General features: G+C 39.6%; 1 protein-coding gene across 5 annotated transcripts in view; it reads right to left on the reverse strand.

Annotated features, from left to right (window-relative positions):
• The window catches only part of Dnm3 (dynamin 3), a 459,396-nt gene that overhangs the window by 108,613 nt on the left and 326,880 nt on the right, over positions 1-23,903 (reverse strand). The window lies entirely within an intron of this gene.

Raw genomic sequence — 23,903 nt, forward strand, 5'->3', positions numbered from 1 at the left:
ATATGTGGTTTTATTCAATGGTTCCCCATAAAACCAGCCTTTAAAAAAATAATGATTCTTGATGCTGTTATTACTTAAGATCATGTCAAGCTCTTGTTAAAGTCAGTTGTCTGAGCTCATTTTGGAAATTTCTGTAAGTTCTTATCACCTGGAAAAATAGATTTTTATACCACTGCTCTAACGGCTACCAAAAGACATGCTGGGGGCACCAAGGGATCTTACATTACATAGCTTTATATAGAAATATGTTTTCACATAGCTTAATACATAGCTTTGCTGCCTAACATGTGTCTAGATATGGAATATCAGACCCATGGCCCCTTCAAGTCGCATGCAATAGAGCTCTGTTGTACCCAGTTCAATGCTAAGTATCAGTGAGACCAGGGTGAAGGTGAACTTGTCATACTGAAAACACAAGCCTGTGTAGGACTCAACATCTGTTCACACCTGCCGATAAGTTTACTCCAAATAGTTAAGTATGACTGGGTCTTCAGGAAGCCTGGCTATTTAGTAACTTTTGTGGTGGGGAGAACTCACTTTGTGTACCAGTTTTCAATATAATGGGAGTGGAACTGGGTTCAGGAAAAAAAGGGGGGGTGGAGAGAGAAAGAAACCATATTCTTATTTAAAAAAAAAAAACAACAAAAAATAAGCACTTCCATGGTGACCTGTATTTTGTATAATGAATGATATGTAAACAAACAGAAGATCACGGGGCGGGTGGTGCTGGAGGCACTGGTGAGGGTGGTGATGCTCTGCAGTCAGGAGCGCCATGGCATGCCCTTTTACTCTTTCAGACCTTTGTGTCCACTATTTACTCCTTCCTCTGAGCTCACTATTTGGCAAGCCTCTACCCACCCTCACGGTGACTATTCAAATTTCCTTCCCTCTGAGCCTTTCCCAGTTAGCACGAACTGCATGAATGATTCTCTCTTCTCTATACCTTTGATGCCTTGCTCACACATCTACTTGAGTTGAACTACTTTCTACTTAGGTGATCTTTATTGCTCAAGTTGGTGAACATATGAGAAAGACTAGAGTTGAGGTATAAAGTTATAGACCAACAAAAAGGAATAGCAGCTCATCTCTTCATCCTGAAAGTCTCTATTAAAAGGATTCCATGGCACGTGTCTTTGTAAAAAATAATAGAAGAATAGATGCATTGTGCATCTAATTATATGACATGTTCTGTATAAAGGATGCTATGCTATCTATCTCTTGGTTAATTTAATAAACATTTGTTGAGAAGCTGTGCACCCGGCATTATCATGTTAGGTCCAGAGGGATACCTGTTGATTAAGAGAGACAAGTTCCTTGTTCTCATGAGTCATATATAATGGCTTTAGGTAGAGGCACCATAGTGAGTGGGATGCTGCCACTAATTATTTATTTAGACTTTGCTGTCAAGGTACCAAGTAAATCCCAATGACATATCCCTCTTCCTCCTAAAATGAGACAGAAACCAGACATCTGTTTTATTCCAGTAAACTTCATCATCTCAGCAGTTACTCAAAAGACTGAAAATAATTCATGACCCAGATAAAGGACTTCTTTACAAAGCCCCAAGTGGATTTTTTTAAAAATTGTTTTTTAAATGTGTACACTGCAAAAAAGTCTTTGACCAGGCAGCTGTTTCAAACAACAATGATTTCATGTCTTCAAACTAACTTTAAAATTGAGATGTCTTTGCCTTCCAGGAAAAGCCAGCAGCTGTAAGAGTCGTTCACTTCTCTTTCTTTTGAATTTTACTGGACTTAATTTTAAGTGAAAAATAAATATATATGAGAAAATTGTATGCAACCTAGAACCAAAATTATTGCATAACAAGCAACAGTACATTTTAAACCACAAAGAAAACACAAATGAAACCTTTAGTGAAAAATATCTGATGAAAGGGACAACATGACACTTTCCCAATGACAACCTTGTCCCTGCCATGCTTAGAAATGGATCTTCCCAAATATCAATCAAATCCATTCTGACTCTGACTTTAACAGGAATGGGGATACCCAAGGAGAGACTGAAAGGGCTTCTGGAAGCAGCATAGAGAATCAACTCAGATTAAGAGTGCAAATAATCTCTGCCTTGGAGTGTACATAAGGCAAAGTTCATCCAACCACAGTGCCGATGTCAGAGTGCCAAGGGACAAGATTGTTCTCATGAGGGAGGGAAACAGACCATGCCTTGGGATGACCAAAGTGGGGTAAATGATTCTAGAAGGCCATGGGGAGGTGTTCCTAATGCAAAACAGCAAGAAGACCTGGCTATCCACAGGAAGAGCACAGGTAGATCTGTCTATTACTCCATTCAGAAACCAAATCAATTGGTTCAAAGGTCTTAACATGAGATCTTAAATCTTAAAAGTACTGATGGAAAACCCCTCAAGACAAAGGAAGAGGCAGCGTATTTTTTTAATGGAACTCCAACACAGCAGGGCATGTTACCAAGAACCAACAAACAGGGTTGCTTGCAATAAAAATGTTACCACAGAAGGGAAAAATGCCAGGACGAAGAGACAGCCTATAGTATGCAAGAAAATCTTTGTCAGCTATGTATTTGATGAGCAAGTGACTCATGAATATATAAATGACTCAAGAAAACCTAATACCAAACAATTAAAATCAAACAATATGAAATAAACAAGTCATCAAAAGAACTACTACAAATGGTTGATAAATACATGATATTGAAAAAATGTTCAATATCTTTAGCAATAAAAGACATATAAGTCTGAAGATTTTTTCCCCAATCAGTATAGCTGTTACCAAGGAAACTACCAATTAAAAATGCTTGTCAGGATATGTGTGTGTGTGTGTGTGTGTGCATGAGTGTGTGTGTGTGTTGGGGAGAGGGTAGAAATCTTTACATAATGTTGATATCAATATAAATTAATTGAGCCACTGTAGAAGTCAGTTTTAAATGCCTCAAAATAAAGGCAAAGGAGCAAACACAAACACACACACACACACACACACACACACACACACACACACACACACGATGAAAGATCAACCCCCCCAACCTTAAAACGAGAACTATAATATAGTCTTGATATTCCACTCTTGGGTATGTACCTGAAGGAATGTAGTCAGCACACAGCAGAGCTGCCTGTAGACTCTCATATTCCCTGTTGCAGCACTCACAATAGCTGGGTTAATAGAACCAAATAGGAACACCTCCCCATGGCCTAGGTCACCCATCAACATGTGAATACATAAGGAAATGCATCATACACAGCAGAACATTATTCCACCAAAACAAACAAAGCTATGCCACTTTCTAGAAAGTGGATGAAATTATATATCTATATATTAAGCCAGACAAACACTGTGTATTTTTTATTACCTTGTAGCTAGATTTTAAAAAGTCACAAAAGTAGGAGGGAGGGAGGAAAAGAGGGAGAGAAGGGCAGAAGGAGAGAGAAAGGGGGGAGGGATAACAGTGGGGAGGGGGACAAGTGAGTTGAAAGGGAGGTAAAATAGTCTAAATGCATTGTACACATTTTTGAAAAAGCCACTCTGAAGCCTCTATTTAATAGAAATAATATGCTATGAGTGTAGCAGGCACAGTGAGCCCTGTGATGAATCCCTTTACAGAGCCTCTTGCACTTCAGCTGTTGACCTTGCTGGAAAATGCAGAAGAAAAGCAGAAATGGGCAGTGGGGTATGATGAAGATCTCGACAACACTGAGCATCTGACACTCACACTAGAAAATAATCAGTGGCTGTCTAGGCCTGAGGAGGAATACTCCACAGGGGAAATAGGCTTCTCCCTGGAACTGTGAGGCTGTAAAGCTGTTAATCACGGCCGTAACCTGGAGTGTGACACGGTTGCGTCTGCTGTGCAAAGGCCTGAGCAGGAATGCTGTCCTAACTTTCTCTTCATGTTAGGGCAGGTGTGAATTGCTTGGTCTTCTGTTACCAGATGACAGAGGTGATCTGTAGAAGAGGGTACGGAGATGGACGTCTATAATGTCCTTATCCGCCATCAAAGTTCTTATCAGCCAGTTAAGTAAGTACCTGGCTATTTCTGGCAATTTCATTCTTTTGAGTCTTGTGAGATTTGGGCTTCAGAATCAGCACAATATAATGGAAGGAACATACACTTTGGCATCAGATGGAGGTGCTCAAACCCTCTCCACACTTGTTAAATACATATCAGTTAGTCTATGAGTATGGATGAAATTCCTCCCATTCTCAGAAACTCACTCTCTGGTAGTGACACACTATCTGTAAGAGTTGCCCCAAGGATTTGAAATCATATATTCATACTGTCCAGCGATGGGTATTGGCAAAGTGCAAGTGTTTCTATGGGAATGTTAACTTGCATGGCCAGATCTAAAGGCTGTAATTGAAGAGTAAAGAGGTGAGGAGACTGAGCATCAAAGAAAAGCAGTGGACACATCCTAACACAGATGTTAGGTCCGCTCTGCTCTTCTCCAAGCTTGGCTGAAATGCTGGGATAAGGGATCTTGGAAGTAAACAGGCTAGATTGTCTTCTTGTTAATATTTTATATACTTGTCTGGCCAACAGGTGAAATGTGGATTTTTTTTTTTCTCTTGGATTCTTTCCGTCTTGACATTATAGAGTTCTGAAACTTCAAATGAAAGGACTTGGATTACCAAAAAGCATTTTCATGTTTCAGGGTATCAGTGAGAGAGAAGTATAATACTATTAAACAGAGGAGCTCACGTGAGAAACAGAACTTCAAATGACAGAGTTTGTTCTTCAACTGGTATGGATCATTAAGGAAATCCTAAAATGACCTTTGATGTTAAGTATCTAAAGCCTACTACTTATGACTACTGTCTATAAAATAATCCATAGAGAAAAATGATATGATATGTCAATACTTTGGGCTCTGAAGGACTTTGTAGAGGCAAAGAGCTAGCCTATGAGTGTTTTCCCTTCCACCCTCGTTGGACATGCTTTGAGCATGTCTACTGATGAAGTTGGGGATATTGGCTCGCACGTTGCATAATGCCTGCTGGGAAAGACCCTTCCTGATGAATCTCCTCTTGAGACTGGCATTGCGGTGCTTAATTTGTGAGCCATGTAGGAAAGAAACCAATTTCAAATGGATGGTTCTGGAATGCATCGTGTTTCCATCTCTAAGGACATTTCATCGGATTTCCAGGCTTCTCTCTTGAGTGCTTTACCTTCATCCTTCCAGTTCACACTGTATTTCATTAAAAACAGACTGTTCTCCATAGAACTGTCAGCTCTCCTTCTAAAACCCAAGAGGCTTCCTATCCCTTGGCTTTAAGTTTTCCCATACTGTCATGATATGCTGCAGACTTATCCTTCCAACTGACACCCCCCCACAACACAATTACTACACTCATTTCTCATAATTTTCAGTTTTGAATAATTGATTTCCATGAAAACCAAACTTACCATTTTTCAAATTTCCTTTTTTATCTAGCTATGGCCCCCCTTATTCCAATCTCCAGATGTGGGATCCCACTCTTAACCTAGCCTTTCCACCTCCACAGTAACTCTTCAGGGTAACTTAATTGTTGATGTTTGGCTTGAACTGCTCATTTTATTTCTCTCTCTCTCTCTCTCTCTCTCTCTCTCTCTCTTTCTCTCCCTCTTCTTTCTCCCTTCCACATTGTGTGTACATAAAACACAGATCCTGTTAACATTTATGATTCTTTGTTTCAATCACTCTTCTTATATGATTTCATGAATATTTTCTTGTTACCTGTTATTAACAGGTAATAACAGAATGACTTCTTGCACATTTAACACACACATATGTATAAACTTGCAATGTAACGCTTGAAGTACTACATGGTATTTGCTACCAGTTTTTAAAAGAAATATCTTTGCATAACATGGGCCTGTCTTTAAAAATATATTGGCAGAAGCTTAAGATTAGGAGGGAAAAATCCATTAAGAAGCTATTCTAGGATATCAAACTTTGTGTTCTCATCTGCTTATTTATTCTTGAGTAGCTACTACACTTTAAGCATGGCATTAGGTCTTGAAGATATAACAATGAACAATAAAAATGGCATAAAGGTATTAATAAGTAGTGTTGTGAATAATATGGAGTAAGAAAGAATGTTGGGATATTTACTTAAAACACGAAGCAGTGACATTTGAAAAGAGACATGAATTGAAGAAAGAGGGGTACAGCCCATGAACGTTTTAAGAAAGAACATTCCTGACAATTACAGAAGTCCCCAGACAGAGTCAAGCTCAGCATATCCAAGAAACAAAGCAGAGGGCGTCCCTGGAGTAGAGAGAAACATCTGGAGTGGTTAGAACAGAGCTCAGAGAAGCAGATGTGGAGAGCATGCGACACTTGAGAAGGAGTTGCCTTTTGTCTGGAGCTTGGTGCGGAAACTCTGCAGGGATGTAGGCAGAGAGTGGTGTGATGAAGTCCAGTACATTCTAGAAGCATCTCTGTGACTGTTGCATGAAAACCACTGTGACTGTGGAGAGCAGAGAACACAGAAAGCACTAGGGAGGAGCAGAATGAGGAGGGAGATGGGATGAGAAGACAAAGTTGATTACTAAGCAAGTAAGTACTCCAAAGGATAGCCAGCGCATAGTTCTGAGAAACCGGCTACGGAACGTGAGGGAAAGAGTGGACTCAAGAAGGACCTGGATGTATTTGGTCTGAGTGACTCAGAGACTGGAGGAGAATTATATCTGGGTGGGAAACCCAGGGTTCAGAGTTAAACTGGGCTTAGGTAGACAGAAATTGAGATATGGATTTCATACCTAAGAGAAAGTAACTTAGATACTGAGACATCTCATTTGTTGCACCCCAGACACCAATACACTATCAGAGCTAGCTGGATACGTTAGACCATCAGCACACCAGTGTAGGAAGGACATTCCTGTAATGTTTCTATGACAACACTGCTCACCAGGGTATATGGGAACCGACTTAAAGCAAAGACTAACAGCAACAATGAGAACGCCCAGGCACATGCGTTTTCTGAATTCTACAAGGTCAAATACATAGACACACTAGCATATTCTACACATGTCCACACATAAAACCCTATGCATCGGGTAGAATATTCTACTCCCTACTCAGTTAAATGCTTTTTAAAGTTTGTACATTTCACACATATAAGCTTTTGATATAAACATTATATATTAAAAGCACATTGAAACATCCTCTATCAGCTTTCAACGCCATGTGAGTCCAAGCTTTCTCACAAAGAGATCGTACCTTTTAAAGGTGATGAAGGTCCTATTCTTTCATAACATACATGATTTCCTCACTAAAGGTGTGTGTGTGTGGGGGGGGTTGGGTGAACTCAACCAGGCAGGATAATGTTTATAAAACTAGACAGCTAGTGAAAATAAGCAAAGCAAAAATTAGCAACAGAGTGGGAAAGAAAAGAAAAAGAAGAAACTGGCCTAACTCCATGGCTTAAGCATAGGCAGACAGATCTCATTTCCTGGGAAAAGTCACAGTGACAACAGAGACTACCAGGGAAAGAACAGTTTAACCTCCAAATTAGAGCGATCACTGTGGTCTGCTGGGTTCCCCTCCAGTCAGCATGTACTGGCTCTGATATAGAAACACTACAGAGCTTGACAGGCAGGAAGGCAGTGCGCAGTGGGAACACAGGCTTTGACTGCATGCTTATGTAACATGTCGCATGCTGTGACTCCTGACTGATGCTGAAGGCAGGGTGCAGGAGGAGTGTTCCTGGGGAAATGGGCTTGGTGAATCATGGGCCCTGCTGTGGCTTGCGGGAGAGTGGGTGGTAAGTGCCACACTGAAGGCAACTCAACACTGTGAGGTCTGCTGGAAACTGGAATCCATGATCAGTACTTAGCATCTGTAATTTTTTTTTTTTTTTTGTATTAGGAATCTTGACTTTGGAGAAAAGGTTATTTCATACCAGGGGAAAATGGGCTGTATAGTATTCCTCAGGAAACCCTTGTCATTTTAATTCCTTAGTTCTTTGAACAAATTGTCAAATTGTACAATTCTATATCAGTTTAGGGATCACTCAGGTTGTATTCTACATCTGAGGGAGAAGGCCAAGAGGTTTATCTTGGCCTCAGCCTCTGAACTCAGAGATGTTTTTTCCTTCAGTAGCAGGTCAACTTCTACTGCAACCATCATTTCAGACACACTGAGTGGCCAATATCTGGACCACCCTTGAGCAGAGTGCAATGTAAATCCATAATCAGTAGAACTACAGTACAGCCTCTATTTTTATCCAAGGTACATTTTCTCCTAGGAGCTTACAATCTCGTAGAGGGGTAAAATGCCATCAAATAATCCAGTGATGTTAGCATGTTGAAAATGCCTCATCTTTTCAGAATGAGATATTTTCATCTTCCTAAGAACATAAGAAAGTAATTTTCTTATTTGATCAATTAGCTTTGATGACTTTATGTAGAATATCTATCATCATCATCATCATCGTCATCATTATTTTTATCATTGTAATTGACTGACAAATCTTGAATGTTCAATGTCCTAGGTTGTAAAACACAGTGTTTCCATTCAGAAGTTGAGGTTTTCTATTTTTGGTGATGTCTATCTGGCCATGTTGCTTACATTCTCTCATGGATAGCCTATAGAGATTCTAGAGACCTTTCCACACACTAGAACTTGGATTCTCTTGACCAGAATCCAAGGGTCTATAAAAAAAGAGGCTGGATTGCTCTCCACAGAACTCATGGGGCACTTCATGTTTTCCCCTTTGCAATTTACTCTGTAATTTTCCTAATCATTGCTAAAGTCCCATGAAACCTCCAGGGCTGCTTTTCACTGCCCAAGTGAGTCTGAGCTGCAAAGCTGGACTCTGTGTGATGTATCTCTGATTATGCACACAGATGTTAAGACTGGGGATGAGCACTGGGGTTCTAGGAAACTGGGGTCCTAAGAAACCTCATTTGTTGTAGCACATCATTGATAGGCCGATTCTTTTCCTCTATACTTCAAGCTATAAAGACAGAGGGTAAGGAGCATTTACTGGATATAGCATCCTCAACTGTGTAGCCTCAGATAGAACAGGTAAGCCAGTCAAGCTCTCAGATGCTACAGAATTTTGACCTCCAACCTATTTATTTTCTCCAAGATAATTTCTAAGCCAATTAAAAAAAAAAAAAAAAGAGGCCGGGCAGTGGTGGCACATGCCTTTAATCCCAGCACTTGGGAGGCAGAGGCAGGTGGATTTCTGAGTTAGAGGCCAGCCTGGTCTACAGAGTGAGTTCCAGGACAGCCAGGGCTATACTGAGAAACCCTGTCTCAAAAAACCAAAAAAAAAAAAAAATCCAGAAATGTTTTTAATCTAAAATAACCAAAGAAGCTCATGTTTTGAATGTTCGGTTCCCTGATGGTTTTTGGAGGGTGTGGAATCTTTAAGAAGTGGGAACAAGTTGACAGAGGTAGGTCCTTAGGAAGCCTGTGGAGGTTTATGCAGCTTTTGGTTGCTGCCTCACTCTCTGCTCCCTGGTCTGTCGTGATGAGTACTGAGTTTACAAACTGTTCGCCTTTTCCGTGGTGAGCGCAACCCTCGTCTTTCTCTGCTCTTTTGCCTTAATTGAGCTCTTTGGATTTCAGTTGGAAACTGATATTTGCTTTTATGAGTTTTAGACCAGCCACACTCTGGAGAGGAAATACCGGTTGCTTCATGGTGAGAGGTGAGAGAGGTCAGCAGGGCAGGATGACTGTAGAACACAAGTGATGGAATATCAGTAACATGGCCTTCTTAATCGTTTTGATCTCATTCAAGAATGGCTTGGACATGGTCACAGCAGAAAAAATGCAAATATTCCCATGGATCATAAGAAGATGAAATTCACTTGAAAATACCTATTGATAAAATAATTTTAGTGACAAACTCTGAGTTTTCATGCCATAGTTCTATGGTCACACAAATAAGGATTATGGTTAAACCAGGGGTATAATTAAGTATGATTTGATTATACTTACTAAATTCACCAATAATTTAATTCTGTCAGTTATAGGAAGATACAGTGTATTATTTGAGTTATTCTGCCTGTGGAGCCCATTCTACTGTAACTAGTGGTAAGTAAGAGAGAAAGCAAGGGCCCTGTGAAGTCTATCATTGGTTGGTTGGTTGTTTGGGGATAAGTGGGAGAATTTGAACATCAGCTTTTGGTTGCTAAGATAAACCCCTCCACTACCTTGCCTGAAATGAGCCTGATTTTCCAGATGTGTTCTGACTTCACCATCTGCTTTAGGGAACACATTGAAGGCCAATTTGGTAACCAATGCACTCTTAAGTTTTCAAAACTAAAAGAAATAAAACCAGACTAACTTATGCAATAGGTTTCCTGTCCCTTAAAGACATGAAGATAATTGTTAAAAGGATGTGACATTAAGTCATTATGTCACGGATTGCCCAAGTGCAACTTCATAATAACGCAGATTAACAGTTGACTCTCCCAGGACTCTCCAAAGTCTTTTCAAGGGTTTTCCGGGTCAGCGGACTTTGCATTGTCTTAGCTTGCTTTTTCAATCTTTTCTTGTTTAAGTGTATGAGGGACTTTTCTCAAAGCTATATGGCATGTGACGATGTGATCCCTTGAACAATCAGTACAAGGTAAGCTTACTCTCACGTGATTTAGGACTTTTCAGAGCAGGCATGCACAGTGTTAGAGGTTGGCTCATCTGTTTTACTTGTGCTGCTTTTAACAGCTACTTTTGCTGTACTTGTCACAGCTTTTGTACTTCATTATCATCTAAGAAATCATGTGACCCTCCACAAGTTCCCTTGTGTATATGTGGAAACACAAGAAGCTTATGTTCTTGTCTAGTTTTTTGTTACCGCAACCTAAAATCCCTACTCTTCACATTTTTATAAAAATTGTGACTCTTATTTTCTTTGAAAGACGGCTCACTGGTTTAAAAATAAGAAGATGATGTGAAGACTAGTTTTCTCTACTCTGGGTGATCACAGCTTCCCCTGAAGATGCTAAAAAGGAGGCCAGTTCACCTAACATTTCTTTGCTTCGGAAGAGGAAATATATATTAAAAGAAACAGGACTCACATACCAATCTAACACAAAACCAAGATCACGGCACCTGGACAGGTTACCTTATGAATCTCTTGGGGTCACAGATGTCTTTAATTTACCCTTCCCTATGTTGCCGGACATTACTATGATGTGTTAAATTGCAGGATCATTTTAAAGTTGACCTTCTGGAGATCATTTTTTAGAAAGCAATCAGATATTGTAGACATAGCCATGTCACCTGAATGACAAATGTGGCTTGGTAAAGGAGAAAGGAAAAAACTGGGAGAGAACTTAAAGGGCCAGCCAGAGTGGTGAGGTGGCTGGCGAGTGCCCACTACAAGTGACATTCCAAGGAAGATTTGTCGGGTGGCTAAGTGTCTGCTGGATTAAAAGAATAAATAAATAAAAGGACAGTATGAACACATCGCCATCACTTTCTAATAACATAGTTTGAGTTGTCTAATTAGAGACTTAGTTGCTAACATGAAATGCAAGTTAAAGTATTCCTTACAGAATTGTACTTTCCTCTGAAAATGAACAAATCTTGAGGATGGCTGCTTAGTTTGCTTTACTCACCAATACTTAAAGATCTTCATTTATGAGAAAGCACATCAAAACTCACAAATCCTATATTCAAAGGGTAGAGGTGTTGGTGTGTTTGTTTTTTTGAATTTTTTTGTTTTGTTTAAGTGATGGCTTATTGTTCAACAAATGTAGTAACACTTGTATTAGGTTGAAAACAGTGGGTGCCTAGCATGAATCAAGGCATGTCACAGGGCTGTCCCAGTTTTCCTTAAGGATATTCTGATGATAACTTTACCACTATCAAATCAATAGATTGAATATATTAACATATTCTAAATAACAATTCAGTTTAGTAATTATATGAATTCATATGTCTAGGCTGATATGCTAATGTGTCCTATAGATTAAAAGTGATACTAAATTTTACAAAATGGGTTAGGTGTATAATAAGCACTCCTCCTGTGCCCCCATTGTCCCCAGTAAGGCACTTGTGGGACTGAACTGGACAGGACAAGCTGCTTTATTGGTAAGCTTCTAGTTTTGCCCAGAATACTAACTGCCCACTCATGATTTTAAAAACTTGAATTTGGGACAGGCAGTCATTATTTTAAAAATAAACAAAATGAGTCTGTCATTTAAAGAAAAATGCCCAACGCCATCTGTGGCCAGTGATAAGGTTTGGCATCAAAATGTTGGAAACCTGATAGCTATCACCACAGCCTGACAGCTTCCCCATTACCAATGAGATCATCAGAGATGATAATGAATAGGATTCTTAAATATAGTATGACAGAAAGTGTAATCACCTGGGAGGCGTGTATAAGCTGGTGGGCCAGTGTTGTTTGAGTGACAGCAGCATATGAAATGAGAGGATCACACCCAAGCACAGCATCAGCTTAGACTGCAGGGCAGGCTGATGAGCGCGGTGGATGCAGAGAGCAAGGCAAAGAGTGCCCTGATGTAATTTCAAACTCTACCATGCTACTAACTTGAGAAAGTACCACTTGTTGAGTTTTGGGTACAGTATCAAAGTGGAAAACCCACAATTATCTGGAAAAGTTATTAAAATATTCTCTCACTTTCCAACAATAGATTTATATCAGGCCAGATTTTTCTCCATATATTTAAACCAAACAACATATTGTAACAGATTGAAAGCAGAATCAGATATAAGGATCCAGCTGTGTTAGATTAAGCCACACATTAAAGAGGTTTCCAGGATTGTAAAAACAATGCCACTTTTTCTCACTAATTTAAAAATATTTTTCCATTAAAAGCATACTGGTTGTGTTAACACAAATGCCTACTTTTAAGTGAATTAATAAGTATTTTAAGTTTTTCTGATTTTTATTTCCTAATGACGGCTATAACTGATGGTGTGTTGATAGAAGTTTGTCAACTGACCTGGGGTTAGCAGCATCTGCCAACTCTGCTATGTAATGTTCCTACTATGTGCAATGATCAATGTCAAGTAACAGTGTGAAAGCAGTAGGCTCAAAGTATTCCTGACACAAGTCATAAAGTACAAACAAAAGCCCTTTGGTGTCATTAATAAACTTTGAGTGAGAAAGGGCCCTCAGACCAAACACTGAGGCATTATTGGTACAGATCTTGTTTTTAACCTTCTTATAATCATCAAGCACACTGAAAAACCTAAGTTAGTCCACTGGTTCACACACACACACACACACACACACACACACACACACACACACCATAGATTTAGACACACACATTGCAAGCACTTTAATACTCTCTAAAGCAAAATCATTTTTTAATATTTCAAGGACCCCAGTTTATTATCTAGTTGTGTAAACCCCACATCGGGCACACTTTGGCCTATAAGTGATTTTGATGAGCTATGGCTTTAACATAGACACTGAAAGGAAGTGTGCTGAGATCCGAATAATCAAAGCTCCCCTTCAGTGTTAAAATTGGGGGAGGGGGGTCAACATCCTCCTGTATGTGCAGAGCACTTTCCCCAGAATCTAAGAAATAAACACAGGCAGTTTCAAAATCTGAAAAAGAAAAGAGAGGAGGAAACGCTCGCTTCAGCTAGACTTTGTAAATATTTTCTTTATGAGACCTTCATGCATCTGCTCGGAGTTAACTGCAAAATGTGACTAACATTTTCTACTAAAATATGCGTGCACCATGTCAGTTCCCTTTGCTGAGGCTCTCTGTGTTAACTAAAATTAATTACACATGCCAAGGGTTACCCTCAGAATTCAGCAAACTGAAGCAGAAGACAATCATTTAAGCAACGTATATGGTTGGGATTTCCATAGTATTTTTTTTCTCAGAAGGTATAGCCTTTAAGAATGTTGTTTATGGATATGTTGACTCTACCACAAAGTAGCTGACAGAAAATAAAATAGACTGCATATGAAATGTTAACAATGGGAAAGAACTGTGGCTTGCAAACTGCTGTTTTTAAAGTTGGGCTTACAATGAGTACTTTACTGGGGGGTGGGGGGTTGCCCATTGATCCACACACACCCTTGTGTATCTAAGTTGGACTCTGGACTAAAGCCTGTTTATTCTTTTTACACTAGAGAGTCCTGGGCAAGTATGGGCCTTATTAAGACCAGGGCAGTATGTGGCCACACTGGAGAGAAGGAGAAATGCTATGTCTGCCAGAAGTGCCATGGACTCATAATTCACCTGCCACTGGATTTAAATGGCAGCAGTCTTGAAGAATAACCCTCCTTGCGCCTTTTGTGCTTATTCCACTGTTTGGCACCATTTCCTTCTCATTGACAGGCAGACTGTTTGACAGTATTTTGCAGGTCATCTTTAAAACCCAATTATTCCAATTGTCACTAAAATATCCTCTTAGTTGGGAGGCCTTTGAGATTACCAAGGACTTGGGTGTTCAAAGAAAATTCCTTGAGGCTCAACCCAGTTTGGGAATATTTTGAATCTTACCATTAATTTTGCCCAGAGCACTAACTCAAACACCTTGATTCCTCAACTTTCTGAGCCTTCCTGAATGGAAACTCCTGCACACAAGTTCCTTTAAATCTATCCTTCTCATGAATGACTAGGATACAGACTTCTTTAAAATGAAAGTCCAAGACAAGTCAGGAGAGTCAGTTCAGACCTGGACCCCCCTCACCTGACTTTTCTTTTCCTTTAGAATGACTCATGAGTTTTCAAGAAAAAGAGGAGGGGGAGGAGGAGGAGGTGGCAGCAGTGGCAATGGCTGAATCTTTAACAAATATTAGGAATCTAGTGTTATTTATAAACAGTCATATATTTAAAGATTGGTCCATCTGTATTGATTTCTTTCAAGGTGGGATGATTTTCTGCTGGACTTTCTCTCAAAGGAAGCTTCCAGTGATATCAGCCTATGTCAAAGCTGTATTTTAGAACCATACATATACTGGTCTGTAGCATGTATACTAGTGTACTATGTACTAGTGTACTGTAGTGTAGCATGTATACTAGCATGTATACTCCTATCATTAATAAAAATTGGCTGGTGCTTGTTTTATGCTTAAGTGGAGACACTCCAGTCCCCATGTTACAGTGTTGATCTGAAGAAGATGGCAGAGTTTGGGGTAGAGGGGTGGCAGTTGAGGTGGGAAGAGGACAGTGTGTTCTGAAACTATAGAAGAAAAGCAAACTTGCTGTGAAGGACATGATTTGTTGTTGTTCTTAAACTTCACACAGCCATGTTGGGCTCATTCATTACCCCGCCCTTGAGAGAAAACCCTCTGAGAGTCAGTACCTCGAACACCAACCTAAACCCCACTGAGGCTCCAGCAGCTTAAGGAACAAGTCCATTCTAAGTCCTGGGGAGAAATAGACTGATTCTAAGTTGCTGATTTGATTCTAGCAATTCTTTTGTCTGAAACAGGAATGCATATGGAGGAAAATAATGCTTAGTTCCCTAGAAAAATAGGTACAGAGTACTCACAGGTGTCTCGGGCACAAAGAATCCTTCCAAAGCATTCTGGTGACATTTTGAAAAGCTTTCAAGTGCAAACTTATTATCCTCCCCACCCCCCAGCAAAGGCAGGAACAGTTATCAAGTGGAAGATCATATTCCTATTTTATTCCAGGCTTTAATTTAAAAACCAATAAGAGAAGAATTTAAATTGATTGCTTCAAGCCACGGGCATTTCACACTCAAGCAATTATAGAGCTTTACGTGAGGGAAGATTCATCTTAGCTGTGAAATCAGTTGCCAGCCACTGGCTTGGCTCACAAAAATAACAGCAGATCCTATATGATTTTTGTCTTAGGGTAGTTGGTGAACCAAATATATCAAGTGGGCAGTTCATTTTGGTTCTCTCATCTCTCTGGTGGCTCCCCTTTAAAACCTCTTCCTCCCACCTCTGCTGCACCTAGAATTCCTAATGATGCAGTATCACAACTGGAGACACCCTCATAAAGAGACTTTGGCAGTAACAAAACCTGGGAAGCTATGATAAAGCATGGGACCAGAGTTCACGAGCTCTCAGTTGTGTTGAGTGTGGGGGCGAATAGATGGCTTGAAGGGATGATGGCTTATACCATTATAAACGCCCATTCACACTGTTACTAACTCCCACCAAGAGAAACATAGCATTCATCTTTCTAGGTTGACAGTGAAATTGTGACCACTCACAACATCCACAGCCTGACAGTCTGCAAAACCCTCTGCCTCATGCAACCTCGACTGTCACAGCAGAAAGCAGAAAGGTAAGTTTAGGGTCAGAGAAGGAAAAGTTCATCTTTTGGGTATCTTCTAAAACTTTAGAAATTCTAAAGACAAAAGAAAAACCTCAGAGCTGGAAGGGCAGCTCAGTGGTAGCACACTTACCTAACGTGTACAGGGCTCTAGATTCAATCCCTGGCACTGGCCAGGGGCAGGCACAGGGTGGTGTTTGAGGAAAGAAAACCTTAGGTTGGGTCCAAAATTAGATTTAAATGAGGAATTTTTATATTTCATCATCTAGATGTTAATATTTACAGATCAGTTTTGAGTAATAAAGTAGAATGATAGGAACAGGATTGAGACAATTTATATAATACATCTTCTATACTGCGAGGATTTTTTTTAAGGCTCTGTCTTAGAATTTTGTTTGGGCTCAAATATCAGTTCTATGGCATGGACCTGAAAATGCCCAAATTCTTTGTTTAAAGGAACTATTTACTTTTGTCTTCAAACTATAATACTTCCTATCAGAGTATAAAGCAACATTTCTATTTTCAGTGTACTAGGGTCTAAGGGTTGGGCTTTTAGAGTTCTAGCTTTTTGACCTACAGAATTCTTTATTAGCAAGTGGCAACATTTGTGTCTTCTCCATATAACAAGAGAGGGCTGTACAGCGCCCATCCATTAATTCCTTCATGCTACTGATGATCACCCACATGACCAGGGATTGTTCGAAACCCTAGGATCAAATCAGTAAGATAATCAGCATTTCTATAGAGAGTAGCTTAGAGGTGAAGGTAGTTATAAAATCTATAACAATATTTTAATTACTTTATTGTATCATTTGTCTTAAAATCAGAAAGAAGTGCCATATGCTAAAATATCTACGCAGACTTTCTAGTTCTTAAACATATTGTTTATATTTCTTATACATCTGACACCTGATTACTACCACTGTGTTTACTGGTGTTCTCTCCTGGAGGGTACATCAGCGGTCAAATGACATCATGTATAAATACATACATGGATATATATGATTCTAATGTATATTCTAATATATTTTCCATGTCCATGTGGAGCACAGTCTTTTAGAGCTGGCATTGGGTATCATTATTTTGCCCAGCATATTTGTTTAATTTAGCATTTTCACAAGCAACTTAAACATGAAGCATGCTTAATATAGAAACACAGCCAAAAAGGTACAACATGGGCTAAACCTGACCCCGACATCATTTTCAACTAACAAGTGGAAAAATATACCATCCAACAATGAGAATAAAGATCTATTCTTTTTAGAACACCTAAAGAGCATGCGGTTAACCACAGGACAACATTCTTTGACATTTATTGAGTGTCAGCAACAAGCTGGGGACAAGGTAGAACAGTGAGACGTCCTTAAAAAATGGCTTTCTCTAGGAAAAGCGGGGGGCAGGGGGAATCAAATGGAAATATTTGGTGTTATTAACAAACCATATCCTGAACTCAAGCTACAAAGCAGTGTCAAAGAAAGAATGCCTTATTTTAAAAGAAAACAAAACCTGACAACCCCAAGGAGTGTTCAGAAAATACACCATGGCTGCCCTACCAACCCCTTAGACAGAAATGGATCTCATCTGGCTACCAAAGCTGACATACCTGGGAACAAATGGGCCTTAGCATGACCTTCAAGCTGAAGGCCTGTCTGGGGAGGGCAAAGACCAGCACAGTGAGGCCATTATGCAGACACACTTCCCCCTGAGAGGAAGCGTGGCATTCCTAGCAAAATCAAATGGAATAAAACCTGGGGGGACATTCCAATGCATGGTTTAGAGTATACCACAATGAAGTTCAGGAATCCTCTTACTCAGATTTAACTTGTAATGTATGCTAAGGCAGGCAATGAGAGAGCAAAGTCCTGTGAGGCACCGGGTGGGTCTAGACCCCAGCTATTTGAGATGCCATGTTTGAAAGAGCCACAGGATGGCTGGGAACTGCATATTCTTACCTGTAGCTTAGGTAGATTAAACCAGCCTTGGTGTGAATTTTGCTCTCCTCAAGCACTGAAGTCACTGCGACCAGAAACAAATCCTTCCATTTATAAAACTCTTAGCACTGCAGCCCCATTTAGAATGGCTCTAAAATCTGCTCAGCAGACTCATAAAGAGTGTATTAATTCACTAGGACACCAGAGGCTCTTTAAAAAGGGATGTTAAAGGTATCAATTCCCACACACCTGATGGTGTGGGACCACAGAGAAACTGTTTTAAACTTTATAGTGGAAAGCTGAAATAGCAAGTGAATGAGCTCCTAGCAATCACGCCACAACACAAACAGCAAGGGCTAAAGCGGTTTTTCAGGAACTCTGTAGCAGGAAGGTGGGTCAGCTCCACACAGGGCTTTAAAACCAAGACTAAAAGCGTTCCATGGAAATGTGTAAGAGCTGAGAGCAAACTGCAGAGCTTGTACAAGTAGATAAAAACCATTCACTATTTTCCTTCATGGGCAAGTCTGGTTAAGGCATTGATGGGATTCCAATTCATTCCCCAAGGTCAGCATTTAAACTACAGTGTCAGAAGCAGCAAGGAGATACTGGACTTGGGGTGTGGTTCCCTTATCACAGAGCATCTTAATATGGATTTTAGATCTTTAACCTAATGAGGAAGAAAAGAGGACAAACAAGCTTATCCCTAAACCCCAGGAAACTCTAGTAAGTCACAATATTTTAGCATATCTATTCTGTTGCCAACTTTGACATTCCAAGGGGATTCCTAACCCGAACCTTCTGTGGTCTGCTGTCATGGAAGACAGGGGTGAAAAAATAGAAAACAAGAGAAGGGCTTAGAAGACCTTTCTCCAAATTAGCCAAGTTATCCATCTAAGGACAAGGAAAAAGAACACCCCCGTTGCGGTGAGGTCTTGCTTCAGAAGAAAGCAAGCTTGGCAGCACAGCATCATTACAAGTGGGGAAAGATGACCAAAGAGCGATTGATAAGAGTTATCTATAAAGATGACTTCAATAAATACATGGCTTCTGCTTTGTCTGGAGTATCAAAACCCAGATGCTTATAAGGTAGGCCCAAGTCAATCACAAACCCTATAGAAACAAAGGAGGAATGTTTACGTCTCGTCACATTGCTCCTTTTCCTCTGAGTTTAGCTTCTTCCTATCCAGAAAAGGTGGGCAATGGACTAATCAGCATTTCTCATCAGTTGCTTTGACCCATGCTACTTCCTCTTTGGGACAGTCTTTTTCTGTTTCCTCTGTACCCCTTCAAGGTGTGAGCCATGCCAATGACGCTGACAGTGTTGATTATGGGTCCATCGTATGTTCCAGTGCTGCCATGTAAGCGCTGGAGTACAGTACACACTGTCATTTACTCTTGTTAAATGTGACTAGAAACACTGCAGTCCATTGGTCTCATGTACTATATGGTCTCTTAACTAGCCTACATTTTTCTTCCTGTTTTCTTTTTTTTTTTAAACTTACCAGTGGGAAATGAATCTATAGTACACTCGATTGCTCTATACAAATGTCATCAAAACATAATCACATCCCTATTTCATTTAGAACAGCAATACAGACATACACGCCTGACAAAGTCAGTGCTTAAAAGTCACTCTGAAAAGAATGGCAATTTGAGGATTTTAACTAAGAAGCAACTACAGACAGGATCTCTTCAGGTTGTACTTCCATAGGAAGAACAAGGAGAACAAAACAAAACATAGGTTTAATGCAAAAAGAAAGGCAAACAAGTAGCTTGGTAGTTACACCAGTAAGTCTAAGCCCTTGTCACATTTACATTTGTGATATGATCTATTGACTAAAGTAGTGGGGGAAATTAAGGTGAAATTCAAATCCTCACCCAACAAGGTGGAAATCAGAAGAGTGGTATTGGAATCAAAATGTCTTAGGCTATTTTAGAAAGAGAATAAAAAGGATAACGTAGAACTTTAAAGATGAATAGGATATCAGAGTATTAAGAATGCAAAAGAGAATAAACACAGTGTATAACTACCAAACTTAGGAAAAGTAAACCAAGAGGTCAGGGAGTGGGGGCGCTATATAGCAAGGCACAGTCAAGACTAAAACTGACATTCAAATTAAATTCAAATAACTCAGTGATGATTACAAAATATAAATGGGCTAAAATCACTAAAGCTCCCCCTAATGATTTTTATATACATTTAAAATAAAGAAATCCAGACATATGCTACTAAAAAGAAGTGAAAGGCACATTGAGAAAGAACTAACCAGAAGATATACCATATTGGCATCAGACAAAGTAAATCCTAAGAAAAAAAAGACCATTATGAGAAATAAAAACTACTACAAAAACGTTCCTGAAAATCACTAGGCACTCTAGGTGTGTTTGTTAAGATCGTGTTTTTATTTAACTATGTGAATGTGCATATGTGTATCTCTGTGTGAATTTGTACACATGACTAAGGTGCCCATGAAGGCTAAAATAAGGTGTCAGATCCCCCAGAGTCAGAGTTACAGGCAGTTGTGAGCCACCTGATGTGGATGTTGGCTGTAAAAGCCATATGTACTCTTACCCACTGAGCCACCACTTTCACTCAAGGAGTTTTAAGTTTTAATGCATAAACATGGATTATCCTCAAAACACATGAAATGACACGTGAAAGACTTGTTAAATGATTCAAACTTACAACAAAGAGGGTAAAGTGTGGCTGTTTATAACTCTCTCTTTTTTTTTTGGTTTTTCCAGACAGGGTTTCTCTGTGTACCCCTGACTGTCCTGGAACTCACTCTGTAGACCAGGCTGGCCTCGAACTCAGAAATCTGACTGCCTCTGCCTCCCAAGTGCTGGGATTAAAGGCGTGCACCACCACTGCCCTGCATAACTTTTCAACTGTTTCCCTGGTCAAGTCTCTCTCTGGAATTATTCTGCCTTCAAGTTTCTCTGTCTGTTTCATTCACAGTTATATTTTAAAGCTTAGAGGAACAGGATACACAGTGGCTGCCTAATGCACTTGTTGAGTGTTTGAATTAGTCAAGATGAAAACAAGATAGTAGCAACAGAGACCAGATAATGCAATCAACAAGCGTGACCCAGAGACCTCCACTTCTAACGTGTAAAGACATGCTCTCAGACATGCGTATCGTACTTAAGAAAATTCAGAATGTGCCAGACCACATTCTCTGACCACAATACAATTAAGTTAGAAGTAAACAACAACAAGACAATAAAATCCTATGTGTTATAAAACGTAAAACACATTTCAGAGTAACTCAAAGGGAAGGGAAAAACATAGAGGAGACTTAGCAACAGAACCAAAGACTGGTGAAATTATTATAACCAATATTTGTGGCAAGCAGCCGAAGACAATAAGGGCACAAGCTGATGAACTGTACGCACAAATGAGAGCTGACAACATAAACACCAAGAAGATATATGGCAGGAAGTGAAAAGTAGACTATTGAAGTAGAAAAATATACACAATAAAAAAAATAAGAAAGTCAAGATACACCAAATCTCAGATACACCAGAGACATTAAAAATAAGAGAATAGTAAAATACTTGGGGCTAATTTATTTTAAAATAAGTGGATTGAAGAATTTGCTAGAAAGATATAATTTACCTAAACTGATCCGAATAAAATATAGAATATCTCTATAATATACAATAATTAAACAGATTAAGGCAGAGTTAAACATACACTTGCCAAAAACACCTTTTGGTGGTGGTAGTTCCTTAGCCTCCATCCCAGCTGAGGAGCTATTGACAGTTGATGGCTTCTAGGGGAGGAACAGCAAGATGTTTTTGTAAGTGTGGCCTCTGGTAGGTTGACTATGCTCCAGCAGACGGCCCCATACCCACTTGAATAGGGGCAGCCAAACACTTACATGAAATTCTCTAAGATTTAATAAAAAAAATTTTTTTTTTAAAATCACCTTCCAGGCTAAAATCCTTCCATCAAACATCCAGTTACAGGTTAATCCCAGTTATAAACAAAATTGTCACAAAGAACAATTAGAGTTTAATCGCATATGATAGTATGAGGCTAAGAACCTTGCTATTCAAAGCCGCCTGTGCCCAGGGGTGGTACACAAAGAATATTTCTTACCCGGTCTTCCTTGTGAACATAATTACAGAAGCTTCAATAAAACACTAGTAATTTTAAGCCAAGAATGCATGGTACATGTGCTTCACCTTGACTGTAGGAGATCAAGGATGGCTCATCATTAGAAAACCTAACAGCGTGTTTCACCACACAAGCAGTTTGTAGGGGGAAAAAATCAAATAGTCTTCTAGATGGAGATATTGATAAAATTGATCCATTTGCCTTGATTTGAAAGCATACACTGAATCCCCTGTACTGAGGAACTCGAAGAATGTTCTGTTCCTCAAAGGATATCAAGAGTTTTTCTAAAACCTTTTAAATAATTCTCCTCGAAGTCAGAAACGGAATGGGGATACTTGCTTATGATTGACACTGTCCTGGAAGACTCAGACAGCACAAAACCCATTCAACGGGCTCAAGATTTCAAGAAAAAGAGACGATGGCAAATAAAGAGTTTGGGGGTGTCTGTGTCCTGGCAGAGGGCTCTGGGGAAGTGACAGAACTCACGATCTTTTTTAGAATTCAAGGATTCCAGAAGATAGAAGATCCAGGTTTTCTAAAACCTAGAATATTCTTACTTTGGTAATTCTTGTACTTTCTAATACCTAAAGTTGTATTTTTTTTCTGTTCCAAGCCTTCCAGGTGGGCGGAGCGGTACCATTTGTCAAACTTCCGGTATGACGGAATTCCCACAGAGCACACTCTTGGGATCTTCAGATTCTCTAGGACCCAAGAAGAGCCCAGGACTGCACTGAGCTCGGCTCCAGAGGATCATGACTGTTCTGACAATTCTTTTTATTCATTATCATTTTCAGTGGTGTTTGTCTGTTTGGATTTTGTTGTTTTGCTTTGTTTTGTTTTCTTCTGCACAGGGACTTTCAAATAACACCAAGTCCTCTACAGTGGCGAAAATTCCATTTTAATAGTCCATTGTAGAGTGATGTTTAATTTTCTTTCCCCTTGATTCTTTAAATGGTTTGTTCTTGTGGTTTTTCCAAGTATTTTTGTATTCTGAGTCACTCTGAGCAACTGACTGGGAATGTAGGAAGAAGTCTCCTTTTGCTGTTTTGATTAACTGTCTGATTGACCCTAGGCTTCTCACTGAACCCAATCAAGTAACTTCATTCATTGCTAAATCAAGATACAATGTAGCCTGGAAACACGGGTTAAAATTAGACACTGCCACCTGATGACTCACTTCTTGTTAATTTACAAATTAGATTTTTTTCTGTAACATTTCCAAGTGAAGAAAAATAAAGACACCCCCTCCCTTCATTATTTTTGTCTGACTATAGTGCAATTCCATGTATCATTTGTTCAATTCTACTGATTAGTTTTAGTGAACACCACAGCTCCTGGTGATGGTCGGTGGTAGGCACTTAAATCAAACCTTGATGTTCTTCAGCAGCAATCAAGGGAGAGATTAGAAAATTGTCATGAGGACTATGCAAGGAAGAGGGACTAAGTCGAAGTCCCAATGCAGCCTCTACCTCTGGGTCCAGATCTGCACTGAGTGATCTTAAGAAAGTCAAAAGAACATGGAGACAGTGCTGTCTAACTTACAAAATGGTCACCCACAGGCCTCTATCTTTTTAAGCTTCTGTGCAATTGCTTCAATTCCTCACTCTCCAAAAAAAAAAAGAGGGAGAGAGAAAGAGAGAGAGAGAGAGAGAAGGGAAGAAAGAAAGAAAAAA

This window comes from Grammomys surdaster, unplaced genomic scaffold (assembly GCF_004785775.1).
Source record: "Grammomys surdaster isolate TR1022 unplaced genomic scaffold, NIH_TR_1.0 130, whole genome shotgun sequence".
Classification (NCBI taxonomy): domain Eukaryota; kingdom Metazoa; phylum Chordata; class Mammalia; order Rodentia; family Muridae; genus Grammomys; species Grammomys surdaster.